Here is a 22,802-nt window from a genome sequence, read left to right as displayed (position 1 = left end):
AAGTCACGTTTTAATCAACCAAGATATAAACTAAATATATTTCAATAATATCTGAATCATATCAACGTTTTTTTTTAAATTTTGTCTTATGTCTAGACAAAACACATTGTGTCACAATAACAGTAGATACAACACTTATTTTGAAATAAAATGGGCAACCATGAAGATGACATTTATTATATAAATATATTATTTATTTTATAACAAAGAAAAAGGAAAGTATATAGAGAAAGTATAAGAAAGATAAAGGAAATATAATAAGACTACCGTAAAATAATATTTTATATTTCTAAAGAATATATGTTTCGACAATGACTTTAATATAAAATTTAGTCGATATCAAATTACTTCTTAGAATTATTTTTTTTCAATAGTATTTTTTTCTATATACAAATTTCGTAATTAGATTTTAGAGTTTTAAAGGATTAAGTGCTCGTTAAGATCATTTCAGAAGCTATTAATTATTAAATACGTACTGTTACTCAATTTTAATAGTATAACTTATTTAGAAACAGATTGTATAATTTTCTTAAATAATATAATGTAACAAATTTTCGTATAATTTTACAAGACACATACGTACATTCAATAGCAATAGAAAATTATATGAACTTGATTTCTTCTCTATGATTCTTAATAAGGTAGTATACGAGAGAAGTTTTTAAAATGTATAAATATCCTTCTGATTTCAATAACCGAGAAAAACGCGAATTTTATTATCCACACGGTTAATGACGATCCGTTCTTGCACTGAGCTCGTACTACAATAATTAGTGAACTGGTAATGAGAGGTGAAATATATATACATAGAACGTTACATAATTACTTAACCGAGATACATGTGAAACATAATCAACTTACGAACTTGATAAAATATTTCATCATAACGTGCGTTGGGTAATGTTATTAAGTTTCACTGCCAAATCTCCGTAGGAATAGGAACTGTATATTATCAGCATAATCCAAAGATTTAATAGTATATATATAGCTACTCCTGCTTTTAAATATTTTTATTATGTAATATAAGTATAAACTTTAAACTCTCATATAGGAAAATTTGAAAAAAAGTGTCTTTTTTCGAGTATTTTGAATTTACCATAATTGTATGATTTGATTATTTTTATTTTCTTTTTAATTAATTATATCACATGCGTGAACTGATTTCAATTTTTTTTACTTGTTTTTAAGGAACGTAAATTTCCGATCATATGGGTTCTGTAATTTATTAATTTAATTGATAATTGCTAGCGTTACCAATCCTGTCGAAGCATTTAATTTATTTGTGTGTTTCATAATATTCACATAATACCTGCATGTATCTCATAACAAAATTAATAAACTGCAATTAAACTGATTTTCGTACGTTAGTATTATGTATAGATTTTTAACTCATAATCTCAGATTAATTACATAACTGATAATCAATAATTTAATTTGTTAATTAATTGTTCCAAGTGTATACGAAATTAGTACTAATTTTGATTAATTTTGAAAGATGACATGTAGGTATATCATTTTTCTATTTGTGTAGAACTACCTTGTATAAAACTGTAATTAAATTATTTCGTACCAAAATAAATTTAATACAAAATGCTCAGTGGAAAAGTGATACCTATTAGTGAAAATATCTTTGAGTTGAGAAAATTGTAAACACAAATGAGATTGTAAATATTGCAATGCATTATTATAAGCAACTTTAGAAATTCATAACAAAATCTTCTAGATAAATATAGACATTATAATTTTTGTTTCTTTCTTGCAAAATAAATGCTCTCGAATAAACAACTTTTCTACTGAGCCCTTCAAACACAGTACATTAGTCACATCTAAGCCATGATATCAGAAGAACTCGTAAACATAACAAAGAACGAAAATTAAGTTAACTTAAACCCAAGCTTAAAATACCAAAGAGCACACAAATAAAAAACGCCCCAATTTAGAACTGAAAAACTGAGTCATAAATGTCGTAATCTAGGAACAATGAGCGTCGACCTAGCCAGATTTTCTCGGACAATGAATGAAATTTCCACGAAAGTCATATTCAATTAATCGCACGTGACGGAGAACGTTGAGACGTTTCTTAAGAAGCAAGTATGCATAGCAATCGGAAGAAAGGGAATTATAATGGAAGGAGAAAAGGAAATAAAAATTGTTTCTGTCGCCATGGCGGCATTTAATTAAAATTTTCCAGCTGGGATTAATAATTTTTCTTCGTGCTCGTCCCGTTCTTTTTCTTCTCATTCCATGTTTCTATTCGGTGTACCTTTCGGAAATAATCGACCCTTTCCGACAATACCGATCTGATGCTTTGACGTCCCAAGAAAATGAGCGGCGGCGTTCTTTCCCCGCGTACTTCGATCTTTAATTACTGACTGGCGGACAATTACAAAGTCAGACAGCGTCTCTGCTTCCTTTTTATATAGCTTGTCATCGTTCCGACATCATCCACTGAATCGCAATACGTGACCAACGGAGCTTGCCGTAAATAGTGGCTGTCTCTGTTTCGAACTACGAAACATGCTCGCTGGTCCTTAAAAAAAGAATGCTACTCGTCTTGTTTTCATATTAAAGGCTGGATTAATGAAGACTATATAATGTAAAAAGTTCGTTTATTGAATGTGGATATCGACTGATTAAGTTTGGTGCATTGATCGTGCAGGTACAGAGAAGAAACGAGAGCGAGAGAGAGAGAGAGTGAGAGAGAGAGAGAGAGAGAGTGAGAGAGAGAGAGAGAGAGAGAGAGAGAGAGAGAGAGAGGGAGAGGGAGAGGGAGACCTGTGTCGTGGAGACTTCCTGTTCGAGATGATACTTCAGTTAAGGGTTGTTGGTTTTATAGTGTGACTTTGGATGTGGACCTCTATTGCTGAGCTTGAGAATCATATTTAATCGCAGGATTAGAATAGTGATTCTAATCACAGTTGTGATTTTCAGAATTTGAATTTTTGTAGTTGCGTAGCTAAACGCATATCACTGAAGAAATACTATCTTTCGATAAGAGAAGATAATTATTAGTAAATAGCTATCAACATATTTAGGTATTGACAGGACACTTATACCGTGAGCAATGATTTTGTTCAAATCGTATTTTTTAAATTAATCTAATACTTGTAACAATACTCTAATAATCTTCAAATTGTAGTAGCACAATTGTAAAGAATCTGTTTCTTAAATTATTGCGTATTTTAATAAAAAAAATAAATAGATTAAGATATTGATATGAAAATTTAACGATATATGTTGTGAGGGCATCAATTCATTTTTTCATTATTCATTATTTTTTACATTATTTGTTTAAGATTACTCAAATTACATGTAATTTGAAATATACTTATATTTTAGACTACAATGAAATTATTTTACGTAAGAGGCGAATTCCCGTGCCTTGTTGTCAAAGTATTGATAACAGAGAGATCTAAGAAACAATTCAAGCAAAAATAGGTGGGAAAAGTAATAATACTGTGAGAATATAATTCGGTAAGGTATCGTCCCTGAATAGACGTGAATATCGTCTGCGACGTCGCGGTACTGGAAGGTTTCTAATCAAAAATATGCCTCATTTGATATACATCCTGATATGCATAACGATTTATAGCGCACCTGTATCGAGAGTGCTGTAAATTACATTCTAATGCGTTATTCATAGGGCATGTGTAATTAATTGATGACATATGTGCAGTTGAGAATCTAATTTTTCGTCCAATTCTACCTTCATGCAATTTGGTTTTGCAAATCAAAAATGTTTGGCACGAGGTGTATGTAAGATTTATAAGAAATTTGTGTGACCAATTGGTACAAGATAAAGTCATATTAAATTTCTCTACTTAATTAAAAGTAAAAAAACAATTTTACAAAAGGGTAGTTATAGACGTTGAAAAAGAAATATTCGTTAGCATATTAATTTATATGAACATCCGCATAATTTTTCACATTAATCTACGTTAATGGTTTTCACAAAGTACAGTGCACAAATTGAAATGAAGTAGCTACTTCAAAAATTAAGAAACTTAAATCAAACGTTGTGAACGATACAACAACAATTAGATAACATTAGAATTTACCAGAGAAGTGAAAACGATCATTTAATTTATTAATGTTATTATATGTAATCTTTCGTAGACAATTAAGGAACACAGTAGTCCATTTTTGAGAAATTAAATAATTTATATAAAATATATGAACGAAAGGACATGTACCTTTCATTTCGATTTCTATAATAATCTCAAATATTAAGAATTATTAGTGTCCTTCGTATTACTTCCAAATATAATTAAACTTGCGAATCTTCTCTTATGATAAATTCTACCACCGACACATTACCTCTATCTACGTACTATCCAAGATTTCACAACTCCTTCTTCTTAATTGCAGCAAGTACTCAGGAAAATCGTAATTCCAGTGTGACAGGGATTCTTACGTCGTGGAACGCCCGGTTTCCACAATAATGTACTGTAGTATTGCGTAATTTAACGGGTACAATATGTAACAGTGCGATTATGGATGACGAACATTAGGGAAACTTGCTATAAATATAAGTGGATGTGGTACGTCCCACTACACACCGTGTTATATCAAACCGCGTAATATGCAATTATGTGGAGTGCAATGCGCGCAGGTAGGAAGGTAGAGGGAAAATTGTGTTGTTCTTCAATTTCAATCCTAATTCTCGTTACCAAAAATGATGCTTATATGCGCGAATTATTCGTGTAATGAAGCATCGCTTCACTTGATGCCAAATGTATCGTATTTGTTAATAGATAAACGCGATATTGTAGCATACAAGAGCTATACAATCAGCATTAATACATTACAGATTTGACAAAAATAAAATCTTTGTTGCAAAATATTTGCTCCAATAAAAAAAAAGTTTATCTATAAAAATCATAAAGATAACATTTTTATTTTCTGTAATTGTATTTCGGTTAGATTCTATAATTATCGTGGAATTGTATTGTTTAATAGTTGTGTCGATTACGTAAATATAATTTTATTGCACAATCAGATATCTTTCGAATTACAATATTGTAGAATTGTAAAATTATAAAAATACAACATCATGAAATTTTATTATTGAATTAAATAAGATCATTGTACTGGAAATTTGACGGAAATAAAATTTTTGTAATTTGTAGCTGTCCAACCAAAAAAATTTATTTATTAAACATATTATGAAATTGATCTGTTTTCTGTAATTTTCTTTCGATTAAATTCTGTAATTAAAGAGTTGTGACATTTAAAATTTGTGCTGCTATATAGATACAAAATGTTAGAATTATCTTACATTACGGGACAATATAATTTTAGAATTACAAAATTTTAGAGCTATAAAATTACAGAATTGCAAAATTATAAAATTTTACAACTGAACAGATCATAATTTGTTAATGTTCACTAAGTACTATCTTTTCTAATAGAAAAAATCTAATAGAACAAAAATATTAGGCAAAGGAAAAGTAATACAAAAGAATATGTATTTTGAAAACAATATAAGAAATTATACGTGCTAGTGGTTAATTGAACTGATAATTAAATTAGGTTTTCGTGTTCGAGTGTGCACCTGACAGGTCTACGCAGCAATTACAGTTAGCAATTAGATGCAGCAAACTTCGATTTTCCCTAGGTTCGTGCGGCATGAAATTGTGCCGTTGAATAATATTGCGATACATTAAACTCGTCTTTCTTGAGTTAAACTTACTTTAGCTACTATTATGTAAATTCTATATTGTAATATTTAACGATGGATTAATATAACAATAGCAACAACAACAACAAAAGTATACGAATTTTAAGTATTTAATTTCATTTTCTACAATAACAATACATACATGAAACTTTATAAGAATTATATCTAATCATATTCTAATATTTCGTTCGAAACAATATCCTTAAAATTATCTAATATTATCAATTAATTTCATTACAAAAAATTATCTAAATTTCAGCACTTACGTAATCACTACAGATTATCTAACATTAAACATGCCATAATCGAAGTGTAGTCAAAACATAGTGCTTTTGATAATTTTGCTAATTATACAAATGTGTCATTGATCGTTCATATTATAAAATTATGGACACAAGGGTTGATCAGCATTAGACAGACTTCGCGTAGACGCGCACAACCTGTATACCTCAAAGCCTTGTTCGAAGCTAAACTAAGCCAAGTCGAGACGATCTAGGTTTCGTGCGCCACGCCATGTATACACATACACGTTACTGCCAGCACTTGCCTAACTTGTCCTACACCAACTCGCTTTTCCTCAACCCAATGTCCTCCCCAGAGGGTCGTTGGTCGCCAAACATCGGAGAGTCTTCGTTTATTGGCACGAAGCGCACGAACTCTATAGTAGACTGTTACAAGATCTGTGCATAATATCAGAAGAAAATTGATCCGATGTACTTATATAGAAACACACGTATAAATCTCGATAGTATTTTGATTATTGGTCTGGAACTGTGACAAATTCAACTTTGGAATTACCCTTATCAGTTATTGATTTTATCGAACTGACACATCTTTCTTTTTGTTTGAGAATATTACATTGAAATGGTTTCATTAAAAATATATCATTGGTTTAATAGAAAAGTAACATGTTTCAAAAATCATTAATTTTATATCTGTAAACAATTATCTGAAATAGTGGATTATTTACTGCCGTAGGAGTCGAAAAATTACATAAAAAGTAATACTATCTGATAGGAAGAATGTCACTATTTATAAAAGAAAAAAATATTTGTTATGTTAAAATAAAATTTAAATTAAAAGTTTGGGGGAAAGGTATAAATTATGTATTGTAAATAATATATTTCTATTACTCGTTTGTTTCAAAACAAGAAGCATAAAATATATGCATATAGGAGACAATAACTCCTCTGAAGATAGTACAATAAATAGTGAAGAAAATAAAGAGTGCGAAGGGCTGCAGGGACAATACAAAAGTGGCGAAAGAAATTAGGGAAAGAGGAATGAGGGTAACCGAGGACATGAAACTCATAAATTGTACCCAGTGGAAATTAAGTAGCGACATATCATAGTCTCTTGAGAACGATAAAGAAACCAGGTAACCGATATATGTATAAGGAGAAATATTTATGCAAATTATTACATATGATTAAGAATGTAATACAAAATGTCGCATTATATGCAACATTTATATATTTTTATTAGAAAAGGGGATATTAATAATCACAAGCCAAAAAAATAAAAAAAGAAATACAATAATAGTAGAGAGCTGATAATAATTAAATTATCAAACAATAATAACTTTAGATAACATTAAGACAATAAATTTTTCTACTTCTCTTGGCATATTTATGAATACTTTTTATATTTAAAAAAAAGTTCTATTAATATATTAAGAATATTTGTACGCGTGTTCAAAGATCGATAAGATAGTTGATTAGATAGATATTTTATAAGACTAATAATCTTTGACACTGAAAGAAAACACAAACGTATTTACAGTGATACTTCGTTTACACGAACTTCATTTATATGTAGTTTTTGTAGTGTCTGATTAACTGAACTTTAGCTGATCCTATTAGGATACATTTTCATGCTTCACAGTCGATACAAGTTTGCAACATTATTATGTATTTAAGAGCAAATGTTTCGTGAAATCCTCTTATATGAACAATGAACGTAAACTCCTATTAACTGAACGAAAAATCATAGATGGTGGGGAGAAATGGATGGACTCCTATTATATGAACGACCTGGTTGTATGAACCAATTTGTCGTCCGACAGGTTCACATAAGTGGAATTCTATTGGACATAATTTAATGTATAAACTTTTATTTCTTTAAAGTATGTACATTATGTCAGATTACTCAAATTGAATTCTCTAAGTCGATCGACTTGGCAATACATAAGGTTGGGTACAATTACGGCATGGCCGCGCGTTGAAAGAAATCTCGTGAAATATGTCTGAAAATGCGGCCTGGCATTATTGAAATCCGATAAAGTTGTATACGCGAAACATGTGTAAAGTTTTCTACAGTAGCCGCAAGCTCCCACGAGTCGGCTTACAGAAGTATTTACGAAGTTCATAAAATTCTATTGAGTTTCTTTAAGTATCGAGTGATCGGGAAAACTGTTGACGATGTATTTCATATCGAGTTCTGTACTGGGACCGCTTTACCCATCAAAATTGTAACATACGCGTGCTACGAGTTCAACTTTCGATGAACTCAAAACGGTCCTCCTGCATCGTGGACGAAACGTTTATTTATTCGTCGTTACGTAAACATACAATTTGAATACTTTCGTCCTTTTCCTTTTTGGTTTCCTGCAATCGAAAACCTTTTTCGATATCGAATGCAAACGTCAAAGGTATTTTAGCAAACTAAACAGAGAAAAACAGCAGACACAGGCGTGACGAATAGACAAATAAATTTTTAATATGAAAAACTGAAAATATTTGAAGCAAATTAATATTGATACTGGTAAGCGAAAACAAGGAATGTTATACCATAACGTTTCGATTTCATAATACTGACGTTTGCAAAATTGTTCGGTCCTTGAATTAAAACAATTTTACGAAATAACGCGTAATACGAAAATATTTAAAATGAACACTATTCTTAATTATTTAAACTGATATTAAAATTATACAAGTTGAATTACTTCATCCTTTTGATGAAAGCTTAATATTTCGAGCAAAATTATACGTTCTTTTTACCTACTGCTCCATAAATGTAAAATAGGACAAAAAGGATAATGCATTAGCTCTTTATATTTCTCACTGCATTTAAATGTAATTTCTTTAGGAAATAACTTCTCTTATACAAATACGATATTATATAATTATAAATCCATTATCTATAATATACATAGAGACTTTCATAATTAACCAATTAATAAATGTTATACAATTAACCAAAGCTAAGGATCGCAATCCTAGAATTTTGTAATTTTGAATTTTGAACACAACATTCAATGAAAAGAATCACTATTGTTCACTATTAAATATGCATAGAAAAATTGTAATATCACGGTATAATAAGAAGTATTTTTGGAGCATACTTTATTTTAGGATAATATCTTTATCCATTTCCGAATTATAACGTACGCGATACAATATGTACGACATATTGAATGCCAGCCAAATTCTAAAATACGATATCGACACTTTTTTCCGAGAGATGCGTGTGTACATAGCATACTGATCGTAAAAGCTGCTGACTTAGCGTCTGACCACTCCAGTCCTGCAACACGCATGTGCGAGTGAGACACCCAATGGTACGAAAAAAATAGAGATAAAGAACTATTAAAAATTTGACTTTTCTTTGAACGATGATATTTCGATATCCAGATGTCGTGTTAGGGCAAAACGCAGCATATTTTTAAGGGTAAAGTTCACCACTTTTAACTATGGCCTAATTAAATTGATGTACCTTTTAGATTACATAATATAATAATTTACCTTTTTACAGAGATTAATCCGATATAGTAAAAATGAGTATGCTTTTAAAATCATATTTCCATTTCAATAAAAATGAACATTAATTTTGATAAAGGTACTGAAGATAAGCGTTTCATTGATTTTAATTATGTATTTTAACGTAATATATTTTAAATCGTACATTACATAATTAATTCTTCGTAATTAGTTAATTATTGTAACAATTTATTATATTATTACTGGAAGAGAATCGTAACGTTTGAAGTTATTGTCCTAGATTCTGGGGCAATTGATATCAATTATGTTTAATATTGTTATTCATGACTGATCATGACTGAGTAGTGTATGCAGTTATATTGAAATCAATACATGTATATAGGAGTGAGATGTCTTTATGCACTTTATGTGATACATCCATGAGTAAAAATGTTGTGTTTTTATGCAAATTTATCAGGATGAATGATATGAATCGGGTCAAACACAGACACATAGGTATAATTTATTAAATCAAATGTGACTGTTAATAAAATACTGTCAAATATTCAATATGGAATTGATATAAGAAATAAATTGTATTTGTGCTTCAAAAGAGATAGCAATAAAAGTAATAATTTTATAAATAAACACGGCACGAGTAATTTCTTCTTAATTAATTATATTGATTATAATGATTTGATCAATCTACGTGAGTTCCACTGAAGAAAGTTATCGACTTGTTGCTTTACTTTGAATTTCAGTGCAACATTAAGTGATTATTTTTAGTTCGAAATTAAACCATAACTATTCTCATTTGTAATACTCATTACATAATTGTAACGCTCTATTTTCATAGAGGAAGTTGGTATGCATAAGTAAAATATTTCAGCAAAGAATTAAGGTTATTCCATAAAACAACGCGATAATGTTAAAATAAATTTATCTATGTTAATGCAACGTATAATAAATTACCCTTTTTTTACAGCTAAATTACGGTGTACTTATAAGTACATTAAATTATAGAATATTAAAAATTTCAGATATTGTCTCGAATAAATGCATCGTTATCTATTACTTTAATTTATTGCCCCCTATATAGCGTTATTAATTAATATTTTTGGTAATAACACAAATATTGACTGTTATCTACAAAATAACATTTGAATATTCGGATTTTATGTCCTTCATTTTAAAGTCATGTTTAGTCAGTCGAGGATTTCCAATTTTTCCATATTTAAAATTAAATAAGTTTACTATTACGATTTTTAATTATAAATGAATATAATCGATCTTTTAAGACTTTTTGAAATCTATCGAACGATAGTTCATTAATAAATTACTGGTATTTACGTATTTCTGGCAAACAACATGAAAAATTATATGAAGTATCTAAAATATAGCATACGTTATAAAGTTTTATAAATATGTACAAACATTTTAGACACCAAAGTTACCCAGATTTTAACCATTTCCTATTATCTTCCTTTGATTAATGAAACAATATATTATTATATCCAGTGAAGCTTCCTATTCATTGAAAAATTTGTATCTTTGAATTCTTTTATCTTCATAACAATAATGCAATATATTTGCAAAAACAGACTATAAAGGATTTCGTAAACAAACACGATTTTAATTATCTCCCTTCGAGTTAGTTTCAATTAACCAGACGGCCTCAATTTCGATAAGCCGGTTAATCGGGATTTCAGGGTACTTTATATTTTGCATTATTTCGCATTGTGGCCAAATTAATCCAGCGAATACCCACCTATTCCAATGAAAACCGCTTCTCATTTACATTTTTACCTTTATCACAACTTAACGCTCGACGTTAATAGCCCACTGATTAACATTCGAGTGTTTATCTAAGATATTTGCTCACGGATGTTCTGCAAAAATGTAAATTCAGCCAAAGCCCATTTTGTAAACAATACGATTACGCTGTTTATCGCGATGTCCGAGCTAGCGTTTATTCGCACTCGCTTTTTCGACACGCATACGTGTTATGCATAGCAATCCATGTGAAATTACAATAAAATCGTGAAAGAAAAAATGTGAATGGTTCAAAGGGGACTAATTTCTAGGATTACACGTTTGCATGTATAATGATGCATGTGCGTTATGCATTTGTGTAACCTATTTTTTAAACAGAAATATATACCTATTTTGACACTAGAATAATTAACCATAATCTGTATTTGAATTTAATACATTTGGACAATTATAATTAAAATGATATGATGAAAATGAAATAAACACATGTGTACATATAATCACATTTTGCTCCCAATGAAAGTCTGCATTAATTCTTCCAAAAACAATTACATATTTTGGATAACTGTAGAATGAGAAGACTGAATTTTGAATATTTTGGTGAAATTGGTAAGTCTTGTAAAAATCACACGTGGTCAATTATGTGACACGTGTAACTGCCGGTATATGTTAATGATATTATGAAATCTGTTGGTCATGTACATTGAAAAAGTTTAACGAATTGTACTTTATTTAATATTATATATTATGAGGTAGATATATACAGATTTATTGAAAAATTGGTCGAAAATTATCCTCCTAAGGAAAAGGTACAAAGAGATTGACAGTGACAAAGAAATATTTTGTAAGATGATTTAAATAAATATCTTTATCAAATAAAATATACACAAATTAGCCTATTGAATTCGATTTCACTGTTTCCATGGCTGATCTGAAGTTATTTCCATTTATTGTTATCATTTTTAGCTCTTCCGTAAAATTAAATGGTCGCGCGCGAATATACCTTATTTTTTATCGCTTCGTATATATTATGTATTAATTGGTCGGATCAATTAATAATCACGTACAGAAGGTAAACGATATCATTGGCATGTTGGTTGCACGTAAAAATAAATCTAGGCAAGCAGACAATAAAGATGTAAATATCTCGCATATCGGCGTTGCTGTTTTACGAGGGCAATTTTTAATTCCCAACCAACAGCGAATCCACCGCATAAATAATACGGGAATGGTATCGACTAGCTGACGTAAATAATACGAAGTGCTACAAAGTGTCAGATGGGATACTCTATCCCGTTCCCCTGGCACGAATTTTATTTCAACCGTATTTGATAGCTTTACGAGCGTAATTCATAATTGAATCGTAATATCATTGAATTAAAGTCACTTGCTTTCCATGAATGCAATATTTGCGAGACTGTTTTAAAATATTATTATTGCTTGATTTAGTAAAATTCACATTCCGTCTCTTTCTCTTATTTTCTTCTCTTTAATTTGATAATACTCTTATCGTTAAAAATTCTATCAATTTCATGAAACAAGGTTAGTCGTCGCAACGTTCATTCTAAAATTATTTATTTTCTAATATTTCCTCACTCATATTTTAATTTTACGGAATATAGAATCTCACCTTTTTTCATAGTTTCAAAGTCATACATTATTTTATGGTATCGAATAAAAATTTCTCTAAATATACTTAATACTTTCGTTTTAAAAACATTAGTTTCTGTAAGCTTTTTATGACGGACCAAATTATATCTCGAATTAACTACTTTATCTTAATTTTAATTATTTAATATAACAGCTATAATAATTATATAATAAAAGCGTATAAACCGAGGAATATCTATATTATGAATAATGAAATAAAAAGAGCAAAAAAGATATTTGAATTATTTTCATCAAGAAATCGAACTATCGTAGCTTTAACACACCCAAGATTTAATAATTTCATTGATGACAATTGTACACGCGAATACATCATTTTTATCATAAAGCATCGGACACAATTTTATCTATTCAAATTTCACAGATATGAAACTTTTATGATAGGTAAAAATTCCCGTTATAAATGGGTTTATTCATCGATGAAACCAAAGATTGAATGATAGCATAGTCTCGCCAGTCTGCCAATAGACTCTTGTATTGCAGAACGATGTTCTGGAGGCTTGTCTGGATGAACACCATTCATTGGTGGAAACATTGTACGATCATCGCGACACTTAACACCACTTGACATCGTTGAATATCAGTAGGAATTGACCTGATGGAAAGAGGACATGGCCGCTGATTCATCTGCTTACAGAATACTCTGCTTCTCAAAATGGAATTTCTCTGTAACTCCGTCGAAACTAGAACAATCACTCTCTATGCTCGTGTACGATTCTCGTTTTGCTCTTTAAAATGCATCTCCTAAGATCGTTCGTCTAACAACGCGATGTATCTAATGCGCTTTAGGTTTTCTCTTTGATTCGTTTTATCGATTTCTGTTCCCTTACTTCAACGAAGATTTAGTAATTCAATTGAATTTCCATTAAAACTTTGTGCAGTATAGAAAATTAGAATATATTGAAACGAACTTTTGGGTACTGCTTAACATAAAAGAATTATATCAGCGTTTTATGTAGAGTTTGTTATATTGAAATTCATGATTGTTACGATGATAGTCTTTCAATTATTTACTGTATATTTGATTTGAAAAATAGTCATAACGATTGTTGGATAGTTCATTCTTCCAGTCATTATTAATTTCATGCCGGATTATGAAAAAGGCGGCACTCAGCCGACAATTGGAATGAAAATTAATTACCGCGGCTTGATTTTGATGTACATTGGACCTGACTTCGAGCGAATCCAATTAATGCCTCTGATCAGGAATGGATTTATAATTAATTCCCTTTAATGACTTAAACAATTATAAATGAGAAATAGTAATAATTTGTTTGTTGTTCTTGCTCTTTTTATTCATTTTTTCCCCAATAATTTATATTTCGTACTTTAAAGAGATGAAACTCAAAGTTTTTTTTTTTATATATAGAGCTGGACTTAATTTTTCAGTGCATTTCGAAACTTACTGATTAATTTAATAAGCAATTCACAAAATGTACAAAAGTGAAGTCAATGACTATGAAATTATATAATTGGAATAAATAAATTATATTCGACATAATATTTTCAAGTAAAATAAATTCATGCCAAAATTGTTTTCTAGTTATTTCCTAGATAAAATTATATAGGTGCATACGTATAAATTTTGTCATAATCTTCAATATTAAATGAAGTTGCAAAGATTAATTAATTTCATGATGGAAAGTTCTCTTAATTTTTAGAAGAAGACTTTCAGGGACGCGTGATAAGAGGACAAAATTCATATCTGTTTTTTTTTTTTTTTATATACAGATACGGTTTTTTTTTTTTTTTTAAATTTAGTTTTCGTTAAAGCAAGATCAGAATCTCTATCTTTTCTTCATATATTTAACACTATGTTTTCTGCAATGTGTATATCTACTACTCATTGATGATATGGTGAAGATAAATAGGAATATAAAAGCATATTTTCATTTAGTTTAATTAATTTGATGAAAAATACCTACTTGTACAGAAACAAAAAATCTCGCTAGTTCTATAATTAATGCAAAATATCCCCAATAATATGGAATTACGATTTTTATTGATTTTAATTAAGTACAAATCTTAATCGTGATAAAATTAGTCGACGTCTCATATATGTGCAATGTACTCGAAGAGCACAATATTTACAAAGAAAGACGAAAAATGTGTAGTTTCCCGAATTTTATCGTCTCGTTTAATTCATCGTGGTGAAGTTTTAAGACGATCCACCTTATAAGCCGCCGTCAATTTGTAAATACGATTCACGAAGTCCTGGTATCTGGGACGTCGCGACGACATCGTTGACGGGGAAGTTAATATCGAACTCGCGATGTGGTGCAACGATGTTGTCGAAAGTTTCGACCGTGTTTTCTTCATTGTCGTGACGCTGACAATTAATTAAGATAGCTATTTAACAGTTCGTAATTTCTCACCGTAATTACATATTCTCCTTGAATAACCCAATACTTAGACAGATATAAACCGGACAATTTTATTCATATCCGCGAAATGTACATATATATTATGTATTCATGTACATCATTAAACGCAATTCCAAAGATTGACGATACATATCATTATATTAACACTCTCATGTTGTTTATTACATCAAAGAAAATTCTCTCTTTATACATCCATATCTTCGTGTACATCTTTCGATCTTAAAACCAAACTTTACGCGTTAGGGACATTCGCGTGGCACAAGAAGGCGTGTTAACGTTCTCGTGAAATCGCGCGAAACAACCGTATGAATTATACAAGCGAATTTCATAGGCTGCTGCGCAATACGTCCGCATGAATATTCCCAAGAAATAATATAAGAGTACAACCCGTGATCCACGAGAAAACACAAGTTCCGTGGCCGCATTCTACAGGGCTATTTTCGCGAGATGCTTTAGCGATCGTGAAACGATGTTTCTAAACTCCTGGTTAGCTTATTTGGCGAACAACAGAACATGACAGAGCAGTTCAGATCAAAGGGAACTTCTGCTTATATTTTTTTCATGGAACCAGACTCAGTCACGGAATTTTATAACATCGCGTTCCACGTTTTCCATGCACGCGAATTATTTCGATGAAACTTTACCCTACCCTTCGTATATTTTGTCGACACGACACGCTTCGAACAGTTGCAATGCTATTTGCCCACCTGCCGTTCGTCAACTGTGCTCATTTACTTTTTAAATCTACCGATCGTTAACTGTACAGCATCGGTTTCCACGTAGAAAAGTGCTCTGTAAAGCGATCCTAAAAATCGCTTGGTATCGTGTGCTTGAAAATCAATTGATCGTGTAAAAGCACTTATCATACCCTCAACGGTATCACGTATAATCGGATTTCTTCATAATCTGAATACGTGTTTCGCTATATTATCCAATCGGTGTGTTTAGAGCGATTAATGCTTAAGCGATGAATAGTTGAATTTTTCTTTGTACTTTTATACTATACTTTTATTATACTTTTATAAGTGTACTTTTATATTCTTCTCGCTTATTTTTATATTTGGTCATTTTATGAACTTTTGTTTTATTATCAATCTTCAATAACGTTTATGTATCAAGACAGAAAATACGCAAAAATTTCTTTCAAAAAAAGACTAAAAATGAAATCCATTAAAGAATGTTGAATGTTGGGGATAGTGTAACAATAATTGTTTCTTTAAACAAATAAATGGAAGCTTTAGTGGATGATATAACTACCAAATACTCGGGACACATGTCAAAAAACATGGAAAAAATGTAACAGAAATGAAATACCGCACAAAGCTTCTTTCATAGAAAAATTCAATTGCCTTTCACAATTTTATGGAATATATGTATTTTTAAATTATTTATGTCCTTTGTTTGTATATAAACTAGAAAAATTATTACTAAATTTTGATAGTTCTTTATATTAGAACCTGAATACCTTGACTACATTACTTACAAATTTCCTATTAACAGTTTTCTATTATTTTATTTTTATTTTTCACGTTACTTTAATTCAAAATATGAGAAACAGTTCTACGTACGAACCTAACGTCTGCATTTTTAATAAAATCTAATGTTGCAAATTATTCATATTTTTTTGTGATATTCCTATTTCTATCTTTATTCGTCACATAATTTCAGTAAAAAAACAATTTCTACAAAATCCTCCTCTATAAAAATTTGTATTCTTTTGCACAAAAATTTTGACCATTGAAATACAGAAGCAAAAGCAGGGAACGTCCAGTTTTTTTTAATAAATTACGGTGCATATGACATTTCATTGGTAGAAGCTGGGACTGCAAAACTGTCGAATCACGAATAGCCACAAAACAAAAATGTCCACGCCAGATAACATTACAGATTCGATATACTGGTTAAAAAAAGATAATGTCTACTTTCCATGGAAACGAAACAAGAAATGTCCTCGTGCTTTCTATTTCCACTATTCTAGATTTAGTGTAAGTTTTCATTACGTCAGAACTAATAACATCTTACGCATAACAGCTAAGCGAAGAACGAAGTATCTGAATAAAATGACTGGATATCCTTTGTTTTAATAGTAACAAAAAGTATAATACTCCGGACATTATCTATCTCCTCTCAATATCCCGCAATTTTTCACTGCAAAAAATTAAAGCAGTGCAAAATAATTATTTTTCTTAACCAATTGTTCTTTGTAATGCCTGATAAAAGCATAAATTACATATTATAAATAATATAGATAAATTCAATGAGAATTTTGCTTCTGTTTCCTACGGAGACTAAAGTATTAAAGATTGGAGAATTGATTATTCGTCTTTTTTTAAAAAAAATTTTCATAAAGCATATCGCTGGTTTATTATAGGAGTGAAATATATGAAAAGTCAACTATTTTAAAATATATAGAAAAAATTGACTAAAAGAGAAATATTTATTAATACAAGAGTGTCATATAATAAATTATTATATAATAAAATTATACCGCACACATATACATATGCATGTATGTAGGTGAAATAAATGTTACAATTCACAAAAGCTGTTTTGCCTTTACTTTTAGTAGTAAGGAATACAGCTAAGGAGGAAACTATTTTCATTGTTAAATAGTTGAGTAATTAATAATTATTTATTTCAAAGTATTTAGCTCACAAATTTATTTTTCCAATTATTTGATTATGTCATTCTTGTACTAAAACAACGATATGTTACGTAACATTTCTTGTCCTTCCTTACTAATCGACTAAAAATTAAGCAAGTAATTAATACAATTAGAACTTAGCTCAAGCATGCAACAGACTGTTCACAAAAACCGGCTATTTCATGCTCACAGTTTTATTTCCCTAAAAGAAAGGACTATTCTCGTGCCCACTGGCATCGAACCGATAAGAAATGTGCAAAAGGTATCGTTGGTGGCACGCGAGGCAATAAATCCACGTGAAACGAGTCGCGCTGTTATTGTTACTCGACCGAGATAAAAATCAGAGTAGCGCCGTTAAGTAGCTAAGCAACGATGTATTACAAGCCCACCCAGTTGATACAGGCGAGAAGAAAAATCGTGGGTTTAGAAGATTCCCAGGAGCGCTATATAAAACACTGAGAACAGCATTCAATGCCGAATAAAAAGGCTTCGTGGCGCACTAAAAGATCGTTTACGGCACTTTCGAGCCTCTTATTACCTCCGCGAGACGGAGAAAATTATTAATTCCCCTGAAAATTAATGTTCTCTGCGACTGGCAAATTCTGCACGATTTTTCTTTCACTTTTTTTTCTTCTTCTCTATTTTTTTTTTTATTTCAGTTACAAAGTCGAGAACAATCGTCGAGGATTCAAGGGTCTGAGCTATTCTTAAAGAGTAAATTATGTATATTTCTAGTCAGAGGGAGTTTTATTATCGTGCTAAATTTCAGACTATTATTTTCCCTTGGAAATTGCAGGTATTAGAATTTCTGTTATAATGAAGGAATTATTCAGGGGGAAAGATCAATTAATTTTACATTTAACGTGGAGGAATACTGACCATTTTTTGTACGGATCCTATGGAATTATTTCTTTCTCTTCGTCCACTATATTAATATCTATATGCAATGCCAGAGCTCATATATTCTTCATATTGCAAATACAAACGTAATACATTCATTTTGACAAACTTTTAGATGAAAAGACATATACATATGTGTATCAATTTGTTTCATTTACCATAAGCGAGCATAACACTCTACTATATCAGAAACGTACAAGCCAAACTATAGTACACCATTTATAGCACACCATTAAATTTATCAAGATTTCAGAGATATCGTAATTATGCAGGTGGTGAAATACAGAACCTAAATATCTCAGCTGATGCTGAATAATATAACAACTGTTGATTCGAAGCTCATCCAATCTGAAACTGTTAAATTTAATTGCCCCTTTAATACATTCTATCTACGTATTAATTTTTGTAAATATACTACATTGATATACCATATTGATATATCGTAATGGTACATATGACACCTGTGCAACTAAATTAATTTAATCACGTATTCACGCTTCTAATAATAAGGAAACCTTCGAAATGAATTTTTCAATTCTCCTATTTCCATCAAACCCAAAATTTCACGTGCCAACTTCGCCTACCTGTAACAAAAAAATCAACGATTAGTACAAAGGACATACGAATAGTGAGAGACAAGTTAAAACGGGAGACAGAAAGGCCGCAAGACGAAACGCAATGCACTTTATTCTCGTAGTTTGTGCCAGGCAAGTAAGAATGGTTAAAAGGTAAAAAGAGCATGCTCGATCTCTTAGTTGGCTCGTTAGCCGACGAGTTCTTTCTCCTTTCGCGGACTGCTAATTATCTCTATAGCTTCCAAGAGACCGCCATCTCGACAACTAACAATCCCCCTTCATGCACCCCTTCTGGTGCCGAGTGCTGAGCTTACGAGTTCGATAATCGCTCCTCTGCCACGATAAGCTCTGATTTATGAGCTTTTCAGCGTTTCTAGGCCCCTGCGACTACACCAACTTCTGGACAATGAAAAACACTGTTGGCCGCAGTTACTCATCCGCGAGCACACAGTTTCGCGCCACGAAACGGTTGCACGCTACTTTCGACCAAGTCGACGACTCGTTTTTGTGTCAAATCGCGCGTGCATTACCACTGCTCGTGCATCTTTTTCTTTTTTTTTTTTTTTTATTTCTCCCGGAATCAACGATACTTACCAACACTTCCAGGAGGCTGGCTTCAGTCGAGGATTTATTTTTCGTCTTCGATACCTGTGACAAGCTGCTACGTTACCTACGAGTTTCTGATATACGTGATTCGGTTATTTCATAGCACAGAAAGTAGTTCGAGGATATATAAACATCGTGATATCAGCGACATTTGATTGTTAGTTTAGAATCTGGTAAGTGTTCTTTGATAACTTTTTGTAATATAAAATTCTTTATGTATATAGCAAAAGGTACATATGAAATGTTATATGAGTTGTGGCTACCTTTTCGAGAATTTCCTCCAGCTTGAAACTTCCCAACTCGGTATAAATTTCAGAGTTTAACATTTGTAAGTAAACAGACACATAGTATCGTATGTAGAGAAATGGAAGAAAATACGTACGTACTATTTAAATGATCACAGAAAATTTCTGGATTGTGTATGCCTGTGAAACTGCAAAAGTGATATATTCTTCTCGTCCAGTTTGAAATATCTACTTTAGATAAAAAGGAATTCTCTCTTGTGCGCGCGTCACAACCCTCTTGTACATCTTAAATATCACGATGTTTATAACGAAGTTTACACGCAAATAACTTTTCCAAGATGCCAGATATCCACGAAGTAATTGACGCGGGTTTAAATCACGTAAAACTAAACTAGGTTTCGTAACTATATGATACGTTTCGTTTGCCGAAGGTAGTGTGAAATCAGATCGTGTATCAACCACGAAGCTTACGAGTTCGATAATCACTTTGACGCGATAAGTCCTGATTTATTGGCCACTCGCTGAAACGCGCTTCGAATCGCGGTTACTTTTACCTTTTCATGTTAGTTTCTTCTATCTCCCTTTTCCCCCTCTTTTCCTTTTTTATTTTTCTTGCAAGCTCGAAACGATACGATCCTCGTGAATACGTCATATCTGATTGTTCCAGGCAGAAATGCAATTATCGTCGGCTGCATAGTAATATTTTGCACGTCGGAAGTGATAAATTATTAACACGTGCATGAACGCGTGATTTCCTTCATTGCTAGTCAAAATTAATTTCCCAATATACGCGTTACGTTGAATAGGTAAAATTTCATTTTCCGAGGGAAAAATTCGGGAAACTTCATCCTGACATTCCGGTTGCAATTCGAAGTGGATTGTTGATACGACGGGATCAGGCAATTTATTATATCGAGCGGTATATCATTCTAGATAAGAGCTGTTGCTTAGGGGATTGCAATTATAATTTGAAAACGTGAGGAATAGTTGTTTCTTTATTCTATAATTATATTTCTTGTTCTTGTTATATATTTTTTTTCTATAAATATTTAATATTTAGATGTGACATTTTTGTGATCAATTTTCAATTTTAAGTGCGATTTTTTAATATTTTAAATATCTAAAAATGTACATAAATACATGAAATTATATATTTGTCAACTTTCATATAAGCAATTTTTTTATTCCAATCTTAGTGTATTATTGCGAATATATACAATATAGCGAGTATATTTCGTATAAAAATGTGAAAGGTCATTGCCCTCGAAAAAAAGTAAAAGGATATGTCTGTTAACCGGAAGTATTGATTTATCAAGCAGTCTGGCCTTCGCAAGATAATATCGGTAAAAGGACATGTATTAAATGAATCTATTATTTATAAAACACTATTAATCATAATTTAATTTGATAATAATTTAGTTCTGGAAATAAATATGTCCTCTTTGATTTGCAGAAACACAATATGTTGCTATGTTATTGTATCAAGTAACTTATTTATTATTTTATTATATCACAATGAAAAGTTTGTGGGAAAGTTGACGATAATTTTTATAAGCACACGTAGAAGAAATTCCAATGGTAAATAATTAAATATTACCATTACACATAAATATATAAAATTCTGCATAAATGGTACTTTCTTATTAGAAATTTCTTATTTTAGAAAATACATCGAACTTTTTATTTATATAACCGATAAATATAAAAATATCGTGTGCATAATTAACAAATATGTTATTAAACGTATTATTGAGTAAATGACAATTATTATGGTCAATTAAAAATTCTACTTACAAAAAGGACCACTCTTTTCTTAAATAATTTACTTAAGAAATACAATTACTACCTACATGCAATGATACATTAAAAACAAAGCTATTAATAATTAATTAAAAATTTTGAGGTGAAATTTGTAATTAGAAATTTGAAGGTACTCTGTTACATAATTCCGTCGTATACGTCTAGTATGAACGATAACATTTTTTTTTAATTAATACCTTAATTTAATTTCAATAATTCTGTATTGAATCAATGCAGAATATCTCAGACGCACGGAATATTGAATTCTAATCAGCTAAACCTTATACGTACATAAATTACTCAGCTTTATGCCACTAATGAGTGGCTGTTGCCGATGTTTTTATCAGAGTGTCTCTCTGTATCGATAGCATAAAATAAAAATTTTTCGTTGAGCGAACCAAACCGTGCAAAGATGTAACATTAAACGAAAAAGTTTCGCAAACAGACAAGAGGAGAACAGGTGGGCAGAAATGAGGATGAGGAAACTCTGAGAGGAATACTAAAATGTAAACACATGTAAGAGGAACAGAACCATTATAAAAGTACTGCAATAAATAATGAACTTATACAATGGAATGTTCTGTGGGTAATTAAAAGTAATTTCCATGAGTGAATTGATAGAGAAAGTATAAGGGCTGTCCAAGGTTATTGCAGCTTTCGTTTAATTCATTTCATAAAGTATTTCTGACGTTGTTTTGATCGAATGTTTTTAACGTTGTTCTGCTTCTAAACGGTATAAATAAATTGGTAAATAGTGTGAACGAGATATATTTAAATTTACATTATACTACATTTAATCATATTCAGTTTACATTACTATATTGGTAAT

This window comes from Bombus fervidus, chromosome 2 (genome assembly GCF_041682495.2).
Source record: "Bombus fervidus isolate BK054 chromosome 2, iyBomFerv1, whole genome shotgun sequence".
NCBI lineage: Eukaryota > Metazoa > Arthropoda > Insecta > Hymenoptera > Apidae > Bombus > Bombus fervidus.
This window is presented reverse-complemented; position numbering follows the sequence as displayed.